The following is a 17,487-nucleotide window of genomic DNA, read 5'->3' as shown; positions in this document are numbered from 1 at the left end:
ATGCCTTGCTTGGGAGGTACCATTGATGGCACGCTGATGATCGCTGTCCAGCCTCGTGACTTTCTGGTTGCAGGAATTGTAGAGCCAAGAAGTCTGTCATTCATCTGTAGCGGTCACTGATGGGGAGTGGGCTTAGTCTCGATCACAGGTCTGCAGGGTATCACTATTCCTTTGACTCTGGAAGATCCCGCAGAACCTAGTGATATAGGAAATGTAGCACAATTGTTAGTTTCCTTCAAATCAAGCACAAAAACAGTTCATGGGTTTTAACAAGGGGACTGCAAGCAGGCGGCCTGCAATCTGCAAGGGAGTGGCAATACGCCATAGGAATCTAAATGGATGTCCTCACACAGTGGCATTGTCTAATGGGGTAAATACATATTTTCCTCAATGATTAAGCCTAGGTGTTTCTAAATTCCTTATCTAGAACATCTCAAATAGAGAAATGACATAATACAGATTATCAAGGACATGAAGAAAAGTCCCTTTAAAAAATGTGCATCAAGTACACTATGCAATACAAAGGCTAATGATCAAATGTGCAGACAAAAAGACAAGAACTAGAGAGTCCTGGTATTTGCATGATTGGAACACATCTGATCCCACCAAAAATTAAAGCAGCAGGAACAGAAGAGAACTGAAAAATTAAAAATAGACATTGAAAATTCGTCAAGTTCAAAAGGTAAACTTAAGATATCTCCTATTGAGATGGAAAACTTGTCTTACTATAATATTGGGTCAGTTAACAAGTCTATCACAACCCCGACAGTCAGTCTGAAAAAACATTGAAGTAGGCCTAAGGAAAATTCTTGAAAACCAGTCTGGTCATACAAAAGGGAATTATACATAACATGGGGGGTCCCTTGATACATCACTGCAGTCTAGAAGTGTGAACATAAACAATACACCCATAATAATAAATGGGCTGACTGGTGAAAGGAATATGGAAAATGGAATTGAAACTAGGACACAACTAAAATCCCCAATAACTAAGCATGATGCGACATCGGTCAGGGGAGAAGCAACAAAAGAAAAATCTATAGGAAGAACAAGAGTTTGCTTGGGTGCCTTAGGCATGTGACACAGCACCAAGAGTACGGGGAATACAAAAAAGACCAAAGTTACACAAATTTTAACTCTACCGCTGGCAACTACACCATATACGGTAATCCTAACTAATGTTCCTGTTCTCTCTTCAGGGAGAGAAAAAATGAAACCTGGTTTCCTTTCAAGGGACAAAGCCATATGCTATTTGGGAAACAGAACATGATTAAGTAATGCAATATAGAAATTAGGCCACCTTGAGTCACAGATCTATAATTCCATCCTTAGGTCCAATCAAGGATACATAAATGTAGGGCTGACTACTATTCCTTTAAGGGAATGTGCAGTAAGTGACTAACATCAGGCGACACACTTTGAACCTGTATATCTTTTTAGTTTTCTTCAATATCATTATAGCCAAATTTAGGCATGCACTGGTAAAAGTGCTGCCTGTCTTCCTCATAGTATGAAAACCATATCTGTGAAATGTATCATTATACCAAATCCATCCAATTGTTGTGCAACGTTACGTATCGTCATACGGATCCCTTCACAACACAGGGGAACTTATAATAGTAACAACATAAAACAAAACATACACAAAAGATGCACATGTCAGGCCATCAGATATACTTGCTGTATATCAAGCATAAAAAAGCAGCACAGGCAAAACAATAGCATATGTGAATAAGCGGTGACACACAGCACCATGGCACATGTACTTTATGCACTGTAAACCTGCAGCCCAAAACCCAATATTTGGGCCTGTCTAAATTTGTCAGGTCTAAAATCCTTACCCTCCTTTTGACAGTAGAGCATGAGGCAGTGGGAGTCTGCTGTCAAATATAACTTTACTGTCTCTCTTCTAACATACAACTAAAATATTTCACGTTAGGGCCAAATGCACAAACGAAAACATGAACATTTTTTTCCAAAGAAATTACGCAAAAACACATCTCCTTTCAACTAACCAAACTCACGTGTCTTGTCAGCCTTAGAACAATCCATGAATAATCTGTAGGCAGAAGCAGAAAAATACACAACAAAAAAAAGACACATTTTAACATACACAAAAATAAATTTTCATTACTTAACTGTTACTCTCTTGTCAGTTCACCTCGCAACATCAAACCACCTTATTTTTACCGTTCTAAAAGAAATGGTTACACTGACACTCCATATTAATTTGGCACCTATAATTTCCACTGTGAAAAATAATTCCTAATTAGCAAATCTTTTTCACTTAGGCCTGTAGCCTTCAAAATTTTGGAGATGGGCTGCATCTTATTTTTTATCTAAGACTTAATGCAGCACTTCTTTTTCTGTCAAATAAACGCAACTAGCAAACATTATTTTTCTTAGCGTGGAGACACAAATGTATCAGTTCTGCAGAGCATTTAACACGACGTTTGGGACTGTCAAAGAAACCCCTTTTTATTTTCCTTTTAAATTAAGTTCTTTCATTTTATTGATGTTCTCACGGAGAAACCAGAAACCCCACCTTTTGAGGCCCGTTCAGCAAGGTCATTCTGCATTCCTAAAAGGTCACAAATGTCAACATGACAGCCTTCTCCATTGTTTACAGGGAAACTAAAAGATAACATCCCAGCAGCGCGACTCGAGCCAGCCTCTGCAATTCTCTCAGCCCTCAGCTTCTGCCACACTGACGCTGTCAAAGCCAGAAGGCTCTAACCTGCAATAATTCACTCTATTTCGAAAAATAATTTCTCTTTTTTAGGCGCTAAAATTATCTCTATTCCCAGATCATAAAACTACATTTACTGTCAATAATTCTCAAAACCTAATGACACACAGACCAGTTTTTTTTAGAGTAAATGCTTGTTGCAATCCTATGGTACACACTTCATCAGTCTTTAAATGAACAAACCTTTCCGTAGGCCTAGCTGAAGCTAGAACCTTCAACCCTGACATTAAAACAAGCCCTTGTACTGGCACATTAACCACTGAATCATAAGAAGGCACAACCTGTAAATATATATCAAAATCTAAATATATGCATTTGCTTAAGCCTGAGACACTTTAAAAAGTACTCTGAATGAAAGCAAAATGCAGTTTAAACAGTCCTTTTACTCAAAATCGACTTTCATATTTTGGGCATTAAAAAATTAATATCCTACAATTTTCTTGCATAATATGCATTACTAGAATGTCTATTACATAACCCATGAGTCAGGCATTTGAAAATATTTAACTTATACTTTATAAAAATGAGCTTGCTTGCGCCTATGCCAAGGGGAAATTATACACACGAATGCTTGTCATTTTAGTGATGCAACATAACTTAAATCAAATTTTAATGCTAGGAGGTCATAGTATGAGTGCTAAGCTTTATAAATATTAAAAAACGATTTTTGTAGCACTTATGTTTAATAATTATTTTTCCTAATTAATCATTTTTTTCTAATAAAACCAATTATTCCTTTTTGTGATTGTTCTACATATAAGAGCCCGCTGCATCCCTTGCCTATCATTTAGATACATTAACTCACAAAACTAAGCGCATATGCCTAACTTAAATTGAGTCACATTCCTGCGTCACATTTTTGCGCCACATTTATTTAAAAGGACAATCATGCAAAATTCCACCCGTGTTTAACTGGAAAAAGTGCTGGCTGAATGAACATTCCTATCAAATATACTGCAGCTGAAACGTTTGCCTGTGAACATCTAATACAATGCATTTAAGGAAAATACTGTAAATTTATTTATTTTTGCAAAAATAGATAATTTCGTTTTTTTTGGGGGGGGCTTATTTATATCTATTGAATATGACCCACACACACACATTGAGCTCATTTCAGACATAAACAGAAAGTGTTGAAACATTCAGGACACACGATACAGCGCTTTTAGGCATTTGTTTCATAAATTGCGCGAACGCTATTCACATACCGAAGTTACACTAATGAGAAAAAACCACATAAACATTTAAACATATATTAAACCCACAAATCAACACTCAGGACGAAAACAGGACAGCCCAGACTGTACTTAAACCAAACTATTTGTAAATAGTAGCTGTAAGTCATATTTACAAGAAACACTTCTCAATAATGTTCCAAAAGACTGCATAAACAGCCCAACAGACCACCGTATGTGCAGGAAACCAAAAATACACTCAATTCACTAGCTTTAGCTGGCAGAACACCAAAAATCGTTCTGCATATCTCCATTCATAAAATTGCACAAAGCAAAGGATCCTTGTTTTGTATTATGTCATATTTTAATTCCCTGGGGATACAAAATCACCAAGGAAGAAATATGTTTGTAAATCTAACCTATTTAGAATAGAAGAAATAGTGGTGGTGGATTGATAGTTTGAGTATTTTAATGACTGGTTAATGTAGTAGGAAACTTTAGTGTTGTCGCTGATCTGCAATCACGATGGACTTTGTCACTTCGCGTGCTGCGGACTGCTGCCTGCCAGTCCTAGGCAAACCTTTTTAGTACTTTGTTTAGTGAGTTACATAAGAACTTTCCAAGTCGACGGTCCGCAAATCAAGCAATAATAATAACGTAGTAGACCACATGAGATCGGTCAATATATCCAGTGGAATAGTTGTCTATTTGCTATTTCGCCAAAATATGTTGTTATTGTTCTTTTGAAATGTTTGACTTGGTTGACAAATATCATCCATGTTTTCTGGTCTTTCTTTCTTTCATGTTGTACATCAGCTCCCCCCAGGGGCAAGAGGACACAGGAGGAGGAGGCTGCTGTTCGCCAGGATGCAGGCCAGGATCGGGCAGGCGAGGGCTCCTTTGCTGTCCCCGGTAAGTTTTAATTTTAATATAGAGTACCTATTTTTTCCTAGCGTTCCTCATTCGATTTTTTCTAAATCGTCTTTGATCTTCTTGTAGACTGGATCTAAATTCTTATCCTGCCTCGACTATGACTCCCTGTGGTATTACTAGATTATTCTTATTAGTCTGTCTGTGTAGCTAAGATTGCACATTTGGCAATTCCATTGGACTCCCATTCTAGTCAGCAATAGCTCTATGCACTGAGTGCAGTTCTCTGGGATTGTCCATACCGTCTTTTCAAGTCTTCTAAATGTTTATGCTTTGACAATTGCCAAAAATAAAAAGGTGAATGACCACCAAGAAAGAATAAGATACTACTTTACTTTTGGTTTGGATAGGAGGACAATCCATTCTACTACTGTTGCAGGGACAAATCTGCACAAACATAACTATGGACACTAAATAATGCATTGCTTAGCTTATCAATTATAATAGGTGCTGTTAGACTTTCCACATACCTCAGTGATAACAGACTTTGTAGTTGAATCCCCAATCTCCTTACTGACTAGATAGTGTGGTAGAGTCATTTAGCTCTCAAAGTCACCGATGATTGATCCCCAATGATGATTAGATTATCCAACGCAGGACAAGAGTCCGGAGTCAGAGTCAAGAAGTGTCAGAGGCACGGACTCATGCTTGCAAAAATTCCAAAACCTTTAGCTCAGCCACTCTATTCTGGAGGACCAAAAACCACAGAGTCTATTTAAGTTTAAAATCTTTATTAAAAGTAAACACATTTATTAAAATCAAGTTTGTCATAAAACTAAAGGTTTAACTGAAAATGGAAAAGTGCTTAGTGCTGATGATTAATTGGACACATTTCTTGTGGTCGAGCCGAGCTCTCACCTGGTTTGAGCTTGATCTTGCTCGTGTTCTTAGAAGTCAAGCTTCTGTCTGTTAGGAGAAAAAGTGGTGCGTGTTAAAAATAAAAAGCAAGCATTCATCAGTTGTGCCAAAAAGTGCAGCAAGACAACAGCCTTCCCTGAAAAAAGGGACATTTTTACTTTAGAGTAGACAGCTACAAATTATTACATTGTTTGCTGTTTTTTTAACATTTCTTTATTCCTAGACCAAATATTATATAGTAGTGAGTGGTGTATTCTAACATTCTTGAATGTACTTTGTAGGTGGAACATCTGGTGGCGGGGCCAGCGCGGAGGTGGTGGTGGTGGATGAGGGGAACACTTCTGGGGAGGATGCGGTGCAAGTGCCGGATGACACCAATGTGCCTGTGAGGGTTCACACGGTGGTGGCGGGCAGAGGTAAGCTATATATTCCTTACTTATTGAGATTGAAGACTGCAGAGTAGGCTATCTGGGTCTCTGGGAGGGGGAGGGGGAGGGAGCGCACCAGCAAGTGCAAGGAGCCTGCGCCCGCTATCTGCATGGATGTATTATAAATCAACCAGGTAGTAGCCTCCTCTAAATGTACTTCGACTTAGCTGTGTAGTTTTTGGCGAGAAGAATCCCAATCAGATCTGAGATGAACTTGATGGATGGGATGAACGAAAAGCGAAAGAAGGGTGTAAGTAAGTGTGGAAGGACGAGAAATTTAATGATGACTGGCAAAGAAGAATGATATGTGTTTGCTTGGCCCCCGAGGTGGCTGGGAAGGAAAGAATATGGTATGGTGCATGGCTGGGTGAATGATGAAGCAAGGATGGGTGGAAGGAGAACAGCCTGGGTGGGTGAAACAGAAACTGTATGTGTGCATATACTTTGAATGGATGGATGCCTGGATCATGGTACTATCTGACTCTTAGATAGCATATACTCTTAGATAGCATATGTGTATATAGAGAGAGTAGACGGTCACTGGATGAACTAAGTGTTACTTTGAAGAGCATGTAACACCGCACCCGCACGTCCGTTCCAGTGTATGAAAGGCAATGAAAAGAAGTTGTAATTTTGTCCAAATACTACCATGAATAGTAGCAGTAGCTTGTATTGCAACTGCAAGCACAGCATATATCCGGTTCTTACGGTGGACACTCCCTACCTCTTTTAATAACTTTAGTTTGGTAGTGGTAAGTCATTCATGTGTGGGTGTATCACTGTTCACTCAATAATAAGCAAAGCACCTAAAGTCATCCCATATGTAATCCAATACATCCCATGTGAAGTGATAGATAATCAGATTATTTAGCTTCTTCATTTTCCTTTTCTAGTACTCATTTGCACTGTAGGGTGAAAGCTAAATTAATTAAGCAGTAGCCCTTTTAACAGAGTATTCTCAGTGCCACCCGTAATAGAAAAGTAAGAGCTTCACCACCTGCATGTACTGGACCGGTACAGTAACGCAAGTCTGTCTCACTCATCATGGTGTGCATCTGTTTTTCTCGGGTGCAAGTTCACTGCGCTGGCATTATGCCGGCTTGCATAAGATAACGAACCAATTTTCCTAAACAAGAGAGAAGAAGAAGAATAAGACTGGTGTACTGTCATAGTCGACTGTAATGGAAGTCCATAGTGCTCGTAGAATTTGTTCCTTAAACTCCCACTAATGTTAGAGCAAGGATGAAGAAGTGGGAGGTTAGATAGATACTGTCCTCAATAGTTATGTACTGTGCTTTCAATTTACTACTTGTACTGTGACACAACTTTCTGCTCAATCATTTTGTGTTAATCTTAAGGTGCATTGGTTACAGACTATGTCTTTCTTTCTTCATATAGTTGCTCCTTCCAAATCAAACAGACCATCAAGGAGGAGGGAGCTGGCTCGAATGGCCCGGCAACGGAGGCTGGATTCCACTGTCGCCGAATATCGGCGGCTGGTGGCCCTGGAGGAGGAGGACACGCAGTCTACCGGTACAACATCCACTGGGACAGCTGCATCCTCCTCCGGGCCCCCACGGGCTGCCAGCCAGCGCAGTGCTCCAGCGGTACGGAGCCGGGCTACCAAAGCCAACCGCCACCGCCGAGCAGCAAAGACAGCAGCTGCCCCCCCCAGGAGTCGCAAGGCACACCAGCACCGCTTATGCCTCAGAGTGTCCTACCTGGAGCAGGAGGTCCTAACGTATAAGACCTTGGTGGAGGGCCTCCGCTCCGACCATGCCACCCTCCGCAAGGAGTATGATGCCCTGGCCGCAAAAGTGAACAGCAGCCTGCCGTAGTGTCCCTTGTCCCTTTTTTAGATACTTTTGGGGGGTGGGAATTGGGAGTTGGGTTGTTTTTGGGACTTTTGAAGGACAATCGTTGGGGTTAGGGAGGGTCTTGCGGGAGATTATTTTGTTAGGGCTACAAAAATATAATTTTGGAAACTTTATCTGAGCATACCTGTTTTTTACTGCTTTTGAGTCTGGTTGGTGGGGGTTTAACAGAAAGTTTGTGTTCCTGAAACTTAAGTCTGTGTCATTTTCTTCCTTTAAAAGTAAATGGCTAAATGTTTTCAACACCAAGTGCCTCTCACAGAGTAAGTGAATTCAAGAGTGATAGGACTTTAGTAGTACTACCGTCAATCTCTCGTCTCTCCTAATACTCCATTATAATACTACCTCCCACCAAACGCTTATCTTACCTGTAGTTTGTGTTTGAAAGTAGGGCTAGGCCCAGGGCTGGCTCCACGGGAAATGGCGATGAAGGTTGGCAATCCTGGGCGGATGAAATGTCCTCATTGCGGTGGTACTAGTGGTGTGACACAGTGGCAGTTGCATGCCTATGGAAAAAAAGAAAATGAAACCTGGTTTGTCCTTACTGTAGCATTACAACGGTACGATAGAGAATATAGCAGGTGACAGTACACTAAAACAGTACCACAATGTAGCCTAACAAATGGTAAAGTATTGAAAGTATAAGAAGTACTTGCGTTGAATTTCTTTGACATTGGCTACTACTACAAGAAATAGTACTGAAGCTGAGTAAGTCTAGAATATATCCTCAGATTCCTTCACCAGCCTGTTGCTATGACCTTATCCTCCCCAGCAAGTGTGTGGAATTATTGATGTCATTTAGTCACACATCAATCAAAACCACACAGCCCGGGGGAAGAGGGTTAGGGTTTGCAAAATGGATGGGAATGGGGGTTTCTTTTTGGGTAGGTTTTGTTGAGAGAAAAAAAAAGCACAGCATGGACAAACAATAATTGAACATAAAGAAATCTTTGGGTACAAAGCTAACCATAAATCTTTTACGTGACATAAAGGAAGTGCATGCACTACTGCATGCATTGTTACTGAAAAGTAAGTAGTACTTTCGACAACCGTGAATGACAGAATGCGACAGTACAGGGCTACATTGAATTAGGTTTAAAAAATAGCCGGAGTAAAACCTATAGAATGGCTGTAGGGTTCAATTTAGAAGCAGAGAGAGATCCAAGAAATGCTGTCACACTCATAGAAGAAAACAATAGATACTGTATCTGTATGTTGTTGTAGTTGTCCTGTTGAATTTGGTAAGTAAGTTGCACGCATCAAACAATTCCTCTTATTAGCGGCACTCCTCCATTCCAGCTGACGCTTCGTCCATCAATGTTGGTGACCAGAAGACACCCTGTCCACTGCCTGCCTGGCGGATGCTGAATTGCGGCTCGCTAATGTGAAGCCTGACTCCATCCTTTTTTTCCCATTGCACAGACTGAAACCCGGCCTGTAATTATTGACGGAAAAACAGGAAGTGATATTAGAACACCACTGATAAATAAATATACGGTATGTACGCTGTGTAGTGCAAAAAGTCACACTTTGAGTTTCCTAATAGACATTAGACAGTTCAATATTTTTTAAAGTGCGTACTCTGTCTGAGTCTCCTTTTGAAGGATAAATAAGTATGGGCAAATTAATTTAGCGGATCTTTCCCCTCAAGCTAGGTGTACTGTAAACTGTGTTTTAGAACAAAATTAGACCTTCCCAGCAGTGCTCCCACCCAGACCCTTACTAAAGCTAGTTGCAAAAATGTAGAAGACCCCCAATCAGATCTCAAAAATAGGGGCCAAGTAGAAAAATGGTGACAAAACGTACTTTGAAAGTAAAAGTAGGCCCAAATACCCCCTTACCCACCGTGGATTGTATTCAAACCACTTGCAAGCAAGCAAAAGTATCCATACCCAGCATCGCTCCAAGACTCGCAAACCCCCCCACCCAAACACATGCAATACAAATACTGCTAACCCTAACGAGCCCTAAGTTAAGAATAGTGGCAAAGGCTTTCTTTAACTATGCCAAATTCCCCCTTTCCCACCATGGATTTTCTTCAAATCACTTGCAACCAAAATTACACATTTCCACGAGTGCTCTAAGACCCCAGAACTCAGTTGCAAAAATCTAGAACACCCCGAAACACATGCAATCCTGCTGCTAGGGCTAACGCTAACGAACCCTAAGTTACAAAAAGTGCCAAAAGGCTTTTCCTTATGGATTTTGTCCAAACCCCTTCTATCCGGTATTAGACCTTCCCAGGAATGCCCCAAGACCCGCCAACCCACCCGCAAAAAAGCACAACACCCCCAAACAGCCAAAAAGGAAAATCTCATACTTACAATATTTATCGGCCTTCGGTCCAAACGCGCTGTGCAGCTAGGTCATAACTCCCATTTCCCACCACGGATTTCCTGAAAAGCAAATGCAATCAAGATTAGACTGTCCCAGCAGTGCTCCCAGACCCCAAAACTCACCCACAAACACCCGGAACCCCCCCAAAGAGCACCTCAAAGGAAAGCATGTCAGCAAAAACGCAAAAAAATGGTCGCCTCCGATTTGGTCCAAACCACTTTTATACGGTATTAGAGCTTCCCAGCAATGGCCCCAGAGCCATCAACCCAGGCGAAAACTAGTAGAAGACCCCCAAACAGCCAAAAAGCAAAAGTACAGAAATGGGGACTTAGTCATTTTCTTGGCAATTTCCAAAATCACTCCGTGCGCGGTCTGCACCTAGGCCCTAACTCCCCTCTGCCACCATGGATTTGCTTCAAACCTCTTGCAATCTAAAGTATCCATAGCCAGCAGTGCTCCCAGACCCCGAAACTCACCCACAAATACCAGGAAGCCCCCCAACCAGGCCCCCGAAAATGCTACATTGAGCAAAATGTCAGAAATAGCAAAAAACAATTATGCATGGATTTATTCCAAACCACTTCTATCCGGTATTAGACCTTCCCAGGAACGCCCCAAGACCTGCCAACCCACCCGCAAAAAAGCACAACACCCCCAAACAGCCAAAAAGGAAAATCTCATACTTACAATATTTATCGGCCTTCGGTCCAAACGCGCTGTGCAGCTAGGTCATAACTCCTGTTTTCCACCACGGATTTCCTGAAAAGCAAATGCAATCAAGATTAGACTGTCCCAGCAGTGCTCCCAGACCCCAAAACTCACCCACAAACACCCGGAACCCCCCCAAAGAGCACCTCAAAGGCAAGCAAATCAGCAAAAACGCAAAAGAAAAATCGCCTCCGATTTGGTCCAAACCACTTTTATCCGGTATTAGAGCTTCCCAGCAATGGCCCCAGAGCCGTCAACTCACCCGCAAAGAAGTAGAACACCCCCACAAGTGCAGAGTCTTTCTTCATTGGGCGTAATCCAGCCCTCTGCTTTGAGGGAAATAGGAGTCTGGAGGAGGAGGATAGAGGAGCATGTTCTTGTGAACTTGTGAACCTGAGGAATGCAGACTGCGGCACCTTCAAATCAATAAGCTTCACCGACCTTGTTGGGAGTGCTTCTCCTGTTTGCCTGTCCGTTTTCTGGCCACTTCGCTACGCCTCGCGGCCCCCGCTTCGCGGGCGCCGCTCGCAGGCAGGAGACCTTGTTGAGGATCCAGCCCTTGGGTTTTCACTCGTGCATTGGAGCACCAACGCGCCTCCTGGGACATTACAGCTGACACCAAGGACAGAGGCGGGACTGCGAGGACCAGCGTGCTCAGCGGCGCTGATCGGCCGCAGCTGGTCCTCTTCCCGCCCCCTCCTCCAGTTAAAATCATCACGGAGTGAGAGCTGCTTGGGTTACTTCACCGACCTTGTTGGGAGTGCTTCTCCTGTTTGCCTGTCCATTTTCTGGCCACTTCGCTACGCCTCGCGGCCCCAGCTTCGCGGGTGCCGCTTGCAGGCAAGAGACCTTGTTGAGGATCCAGCCCTTGGGTTTTCACTCGTGCATTGGAGCACCAACGCGCCTCCTGGGACATTACAGCTGACACCAAGGACAAAGGCGGGACTGTGAGGACCAGCGTGCTCAGCGGCGCTGATCGGCCGCAGCTGGTCCTCTTCCCGCCCCCTCCTCCAGTTCTTCTCCCTGATAAGCAGTGACAGTCACGCGCACGCGGGACGCGCGCGGGGCTAAGGCCGGGGCTAAGACTGGGCAAAGACAGGGCCGTTTTAGGCCGTTATAGACCGATTAAGACCGGACCGGGCCATCCCTCTTGGCTTTTCATGTAAGTTAACCAGTTGCGTTTTAGTGTTAATTTTAAACCGCCCATAATTTACATAATGTCTGTCCGTGAAACCAGGAGCAAGTCTACCAAACCCGCTAAAAAGGCTACAGGTACCCTGGACGATTTTATTACAAGGACAAGCCTTTCAATTGACAATGAGATCACTAAACTCCAGCACAGAGTATCCTTGGAACTAGAATCTGCAAGGAGGCTCTCCACTGAACTAGCACTAAGGAAAAAATCCTCCCTAGGTAGTATTGCCTCCTCAAAGACTCCTGAGCGCACTAATGGCCCTACACCAATTATCACCTTGGTTGAAGTTCACTCTACTGCTGAGGAAACTACTACCCCCACTAATCAAGACCTTGTTCCCCCGGGTCCCTCTGTCAGTGTTGCATCTGAAAGTCTTCCATCCTCGGATCCACTGATAGGGAATATCGAGGGAATTAAAAATGGTGAGAAGCTAAAGGTACTGGTGGAAACAGACCCGAACAAAAGCCAGGTGCCTGTTAAGATATCCCTAAAACATAAGAGAAAGAGGAAACATATATCTGCCTATGCTAGGAAAAAGGCGAAGGTAGCCGTTAGTCAAAATATCATAGGGGTTGCCCTGCAATCACCCAATGTAACGATTGCCAATAATATGTCTGACCAAGCGCCTTTAAATGTCCAAAGTATCAACGATAGCACAGATGAGCATAACTCGGTCATGATGGCTGACCACTCTGATAATGAGGGCCAGAGAAATTCTTTGAATATGGTAGAACAAGAAGGGGTAAGGGAAGAGTTTTTAAAACTGGTATGGGAGACGCTCAAGAAACTACTCAGGCCATTAGAAGTCAGGTTAACTGGCATTGAGAATCAGTTGCTTGAGGTAGAAAAAAGTGTTATTACACTATCTAGCCTAAGTCTTAACTGTACTGATGCACCCATAGTGCCTACCCAAGCACCAGTTACTGCTCCTGTGATACCTCTGAATAAAAATCCAATTAGCATACAGCAGCAAAAAGAGGGAATAGCAAAAAGCACAAATATAAAATCAATAACAAAAACACCAGCCATACCTAATCCAATACCTTCTGTCAGAAGCGTACCTGTATTCTTGGCTTTTCCGTGGGAGCTGATGACCTGAGGGAGGAGCCCTGCTGAGTAATTCCTAATTCCCTCTCCTCCCTGGACCCGGATTTCTCCAAGGCCAGGAACGGAAGGGAAAGGGGAAGTGGATTGACAAGAGAGACTGCCACACTGGTGCCGAAGGACTCTTCAACCAATGGCCCAACTGCACCTAAAATACGAAGAACAACATAAATACCGTTCCCAGAAGAATTGGTTTCTGCACTATTAGCACCCACTAGTTTCTCAATTTACCTTATTCTAGTGTGGAATTTGCTGCTCTCTAATTCTTCATGTTTGTAGATGATGCTTCATATTAAACTTCGTTCATACAGTTCAATGTTCATTGGTTGCTGATTGTGGTATGATGGAATGTAGGTAGACAGCAGTATAAATTATATGCATACAATTAATACCCCATTTACTGCGCTCAACAGGAATGATGACTGGAAGTTGCAGGAAGCAATGAAGAATATTGGATAATGTTCCAGAAGGTAATCTCTCGCAAAGTTCACAGAAGTACTGGTAGCCCAAGACTGAGACTATACAACACGTACACCCTAATTATGCAGGTTTTAGAATTCAGGAGAGTTCAGAAGAGTTCAATAAAGAAGAAAATAACAAGGAGCTTTCCTACTGCATTGTCGGTAGTTCAAAACTGCAGTCCAGGATCTCAGGCCAGGGAATCTTCAGAGACTAACGCTGCAGCCGGGTATCAAACACCAAGGACTCCACCTGAACAGGAATTGCTGGTATCTTAATTCTAGTCAGCAGGAGATCAGCCACTGTGAGGTGAGGCGGGGAAAAAACGGAAGCCTCAAGAACGGACAAAACGGGACTTGCTCACGGGCCAAAAACTAACCAGGAAGAATGGCCGCGGGAGCTAAGAGACTCGTACTAAGCTAACGAGTCTTCAACTGGGACCAAAGCCCCCAAAAATACGAAGAATTGTCCAAACTTTGGAAGCGCTGAGGAAGCGCGACCTTCAGAATCCAAAACGACAGTTGAAGTGCGCAGAGCAGAGGGCTCTCGCGCACGAAATGGCGGACAGTCAGCGGAACACTAGAACGCTGACCGACGAACTCAAGTGGCACAACCAGGAACCCTTACTGCTTATTAGACCTCTGTTGCGCCACTCTCTGCCGCCAACTCCAAAAGGACAAAAACGGAGTGGCACATGAAAAATGCCCTGAACGAATCTTGTGAGGGGGAAAGCGGGATCTGACAGTACCCCCCACTAAAGCCCCCTCTCTAGGTTTCTGTGGGTAAGTCTTGTGAAATTCAGTGACCAATCTGGGAGCGTGTACATTAGAACTGGGCTCCCAAGAACGATCCTCAGGGCCGAAACCCTTCCAATCCACTAAGTAGAATAGTCTGTTCCTTTTCAATTTGGAGTCCAGAATTCTTTTCACCTCAAACTCTTGAGCAGACTCCACCTGAACTGAAGTTGGAGAAGGGTCACATCTCAAATCAGGTGGACTAGGTTTGACCAAAGAGACATGGAAAGTAGGATGGATTCTCATGGATTTTGGAAGAACTACTCTCACACTAACTGGATTAATCATACGATCTACTGGGAATGGACCTACGTAACGAGGTTGGAATTTTCTATTCCCCACTAACCTCATGTGTTTAGTTGAAATCCAAACCTTGTCCCCAGCCTTAAAAATTGGGCTTTCTCTACGTTTCTTAAGTGCTTGTTTCTTGTATCCTGATTTTGCCTTGGATAGATTGAGAGATGCAGACTGGAAGGCTGTCTGCAAATTCTGAATCACCTCTGCTGCTGCTGGGACCTCCACTTCCTCCCTACCAACTAGCATATTGGGATGACGACCAGAGTTTAGAAAAAATGGGGAGAACCCAGTTGCTGAATGAATGGAGTTATTATAGGCAAACTCCGCTGTACTTAATAATGAAGGCCACTCTCCTTCCTTATCCATCAAATACAGCCGAAGGTATTGCTCCAGATCCTGATTTACTCTTTCCGTCTGTCCATCCGTTTCTGGATGAAATCTGGTGGACAGACGAGAATCCACCCCCAACCCCTTCAAAAAGGACCTCCAAAATCTAGACACAAACTGTGGTCCCCGGTCAGAAATGACAACCTTCGGAATCCCATGCAACCGGACAATGTGTTGAATGAACAAAGAGGCTAGTTGTGGGGCCGTGGGTAAGGTCTTTAGGGAAATGAAATGACTCATCTTGGAAAATTGGTCAACCACCACCCAAATCACAGAAAATCCCTGACTGGAGGGCAAATCCACTATAAAATCCATAAGGATAGTATGCCACGGGGACGGGGCTGATGGCAGGGGCATGAGTAAACCTTGAGGAGCCTGTCTAGAACTCTTTCCCTTGACACACTGCTCGCAGGTGGCTACGTGCTGTCTCACCTGAGCTTCCATTCCAGGCCAGTAAAAGGTCCTCTTCACCAATTCCACCGTTTTGACTTCTCCTTTGTGTCCCGCAAGTGGATGATCATGTAGAAGCCGGATGACCCTTTCTTGAAGTTCCTCACTGGGCACAAACATCTTTCCCAGAATATAAGGTTTTCCCTCTCGAATTTCACGATCCTCTCCTTCCGCCAGCCAATTGTGAAATTTCTCCTTTCGAAACTCTTCCATGATTAAATTTCCCAAGTCGTCTTCGGCCACCGTTGCTATGACTCTTTCTTGAGGGATGATATATCCTTCGGAAACCTTTTCACTCTGTTCTTCCGAACTGAGGCGGGATAAGGCGTCTGCCTTTCCATTCGCAGATCCAGGCTTGTAGGTTAACACAAAGTCATAATCTGCAAAAAAGAGCGACCATCGCAGTTGACGAGGTGTGAGGGTTCGAGCTGATTTCAAAAATTGCAAATTACGGTGATCTGTGAAAACCGTTATCACATGTCTTGCCCCAAGCAAATAATGCCTCCAAACCTGGAAGGCATCCTTGACAGCCAGTAGTTCCTTGTCCGCAATGGAGTAGTTGATTTCAGCAGGAGATAATTTCCGCGAATGATACGCCACTGGATGTAACTGACCAGTCTGTTTATGACGTTGGGAAAGGATTCCTCCAATGGCCAGATTTGAGGCATCTGCTTCAATGAAAAAAGGTTCTTTTAAATCCGGGTGTTGTAACACCGGGGCTGATACAAATGCTTCCTTTAGCAATTGAAACGAATCTTCAGAATCTTGACCCCAGACAAATCGCGCATCCTTCTTCAAAAGGCGGGTAATGGGGCTCACCTTTTCCGAAAAATTTTGGATGAACCTCCGATAGAAGTTGGCAAATCCCAAAAAACTTTGTATCTCTTTCACAGATCTGGGAGCTGGCCAAGATTTGATTGCCTGGAGTTTGGAGTCATCCATATAAACCCCTCTAGGAGACAGAATGAATCCTAAAAACTCCACCTTGGACGAATGGAAGACACACTTCTCCAATTTCACGAACAGGTGATGCTCCAATAAACGCTCCAAAATCACTCTCACATGACCGACATGTTCCTCCAAACTATTCGAGAAAATGAGGATATCGTCGATGTAGACCACCGCAAATCTATCTAGAAATTCTCGAAGCACATCATTTACAAAATGCTGGAAGGCAGCTGGGGCGTTACAGAGCCCAAAGGGCATGACTTGGTATTCAAACAACCCCAACCGCGTTCGAAAGGCTGTCTTCCATTCTTCTCCTTCTGCCATTCTAACAAGATGATACGCTCCTCGAAGGTCCAACTTGGTATAGATGCATGCGTCCTTGACCTGATCTAAGAGTTCAGAAATGAGAGGTAACGGATAGCGATTCTTCTTTGTCACAAGGTTTAAGGCTCTATAATCTATACAAGTTCTCAAAGAACCATCCTTCTTGGGAATGAAGAAGAGAGGCGAAGACACCGGGGACTGGGAGGGTCGTATAAATCCGCACTCTAAACTTTGCTCAATGTATTCCTTCAAGTGCAAATTCTCTGGCTCAGACAATGCATAAATACGACTGCAGGGTAGGGTTGCTCCAGGCTCCAACTCGATTCGACAGTCGTAATCCCGATGAGGTGGTAATTTTCTGGCTTCTTGTTCATTAAACACCTCTGCCAAATCCTGGTATTCCGGGGGAATTTCAGGGAGCTCTACCGCACAAATCATCTGTGCTTGGTCTGCCAAACTGGATGACAACG

Source organism: Lissotriton vulgaris, chromosome 8 (genome assembly GCF_964263255.1).
Source record: "Lissotriton vulgaris chromosome 8, aLisVul1.2, whole genome shotgun sequence".
NCBI classification, from domain to species: domain Eukaryota; kingdom Metazoa; phylum Chordata; class Amphibia; order Caudata; family Salamandridae; genus Lissotriton; species Lissotriton vulgaris.
The sequence above is the reverse complement of the archived record's forward strand: the minus strand, read 5'-3'. Positions refer to the sequence as shown.